Here is a 2,701-nt window from a genome sequence, read left to right on the forward strand (position 1 = left end):
CATAATTGCGCATTTATATACAGATATTTTTGTTCATCTACATTAACAAAAGGCACACGGATACATAAACACTTACTCTACTACATTCGAAGAAGACGTTCGTATGTACGTACGTATGTATAGACGATGCGTTCTTTCAAACGATAACACGATACAACGAAACACACCGAAACGCGCACACACAAACACATACACACACACACATACACACACAAACATACGCAAATACTAACGTACGTACTAAAACCCTGTGCGGTTTTAAATTGCAGTATTCGCACCTCATCCACTGTTACCGAAAGCGAATTCCAAAAAATTTATAAAAATTTTCAGGATAAAATTTTTCTTATTTTGTTCTCATTCCAAAAATTAAATTTTAACACACAAACACACACACACACTCACACAAACATACGTAAATTCACGCACATACATCACACATGCACACATACATACATGCGCGCACACACATATGCACTTACACTACACACACATACACGCACACACATACACGCACACGCACACACACACACACACTTACACGCAAACCTATGTGCACATACCGTTATTAACTAGGGATGAAAAATAAAAAACTATTTATTATCAGAAGATTTTAATCCGGGAAAATATCATCAACTTCAACCTGATTCATTCTAGGGAGATAGAAATTAACTTTTAATCTCCTAAAATATTTTTTGAAAAAACATTTAAATTTTTCATTTTAACAAAAACAAATCTTTTTACAAAAGAGAGAGAGAGGGAGGGCGAGAAAGAAAGAGAGAGGAGGGAGAGAAAGAGAGAGAGAGACGATAATGAGAGTGAGATAGAAAGAGAAAGTGAGTGAGACAAAATGAAAATATAGATGTCGAACATAACCTCAATCTTATTTATTTCACTTTAACAATTTGATGCACTCAAATGACGAAACGATGTTTAAAAAATCACATGTCCTTTCTTAACCTTACCGAAAAAATGCAGTAAAAACCGGTTTAAAAGACCAAACATTTAAGAACGTGGCAGTGACTGGATTGATCGTCGCGATGACAATAAAAAATCCTTGAAGATGCAACTGTGCAATGATCTATCTTGGGCTGAAAGACATTCCTTGTACTGTACAAGTTAGAGTTTATTACAAAAATGCGGCAAATGTTTTCATAAGATTGAATACATTTCAATATTCAGGGCGTGCCAACATAACATTTAAGGGCTGATCAAGGGCGTGATCTAGACAAGTTTGACGGGGGATAGGAACTGAAAATTTGTGTTAGATGAATCTTCAAACAAGTGCAACAAAATCCCCCACTGATTATCCACTACTAACCACTGCGTTGAAATTGTCAGGTAAGAAGTTTGAACCTCGTACGTGTCTGGCTTGAAATAAAAATTACCTTTCATACAGGCTGACTTGAATGAAGAAATTTGAAAGAAATAAAAATTTGAAAGTAAGAATTTGCGTCGTTAGCAAACTTATGGAGAGCACATGAATTGAATTCACGAATTATCACGGGTACTGCCGAAAACTGATTTTCACATCATTCTATTCCAGAAATCATTTTTCAATAAATAAAATAATTTAATGGAAAAGTTTTTTTGTTCTATTAACCAAACCGGCTGGTGGTTCCACTTCATGTATCTTCACTTGAGAGAGAGAAAAAGAAAGAGAGAGAGAGAGAGAGAGAGAGAGAGAGAGAAGAGAAGAGAAGAGAAGAGAAGAGAAGAGAAGAGAAGAGAAGAGATAGAGAGAAAGAGAAAAAAAAGAAAAAGAAAGAGAAAAAAAAAGAGATGGGGAGTTGACATTTAAATGATAATTTTTTTTCCCAAAAATAGTTTTTCAAATGAAATAATCCAGTTGCTGACGATTCTCAGAATTCATATTTTGACCTCATATGTTAGCAATTGCAAATGCAACATAGTCAAGGGCCAAGATATACACACACACACACACACACATGCACACAACACACAAAAACACACACCAACAACAATAAAACACACAGACACTCGCGCACGCACAACATTATGGCAACAAATAACCGACCATCGAAGAACCATTACCATAATTACCATCATTTTAAAGTGAGTAACGTAACCATTCATATTAATTACAATTATGACGTCATCATACGTTTGAGGAAAAAATTGAAACACAATCAAGAACAACAATGGTACACGCACATTTAGAGCACACACACAGACACACACAAACACTCACACACACAAACAAACAAACATGCACAGGTATGTATGTATTTTGTGACGTTTACAAGCGCCAAACATCTTTTTATATGAGTAAACCAAAAAAACTATTTCTAATAATAGGCAATAACTATTTAATAATAATATCAAAAATTGTAATCAATAATAGTAATAATAATAATCAATTATAATAATAATATTAAAAATAAATAATGCGTTATTAAATTAACCATTTAAAGGACAATTGATACATAACGGATGAATGTTAATACAACGTTAATTGGGAACTTTTCAATCAATTTTTATAAACGAATCACTATTATTTATTATTTATTTTTCATTTAATAATTATTATATCGGGGGATCGATATGATATATATGTGTATGTATGTATATATGTGTGTATATATATATATGTATGTGTGTGTGTATGTGTATGTGTATGTGTGTGTTTGAGTGTATGTGTGTTTGTGAGTGTGTTTGTGTGTGTGCATGCATATAATGATAC

The sequence above is a fragment of the Helobdella robusta genome (genome assembly GCF_000326865.2).
Source record: "Helobdella robusta unplaced genomic scaffold HELROscaffold_83, whole genome shotgun sequence".
Lineage (NCBI taxonomy): Eukaryota > Metazoa > Annelida > Clitellata > Rhynchobdellida > Glossiphoniidae > Helobdella > Helobdella robusta.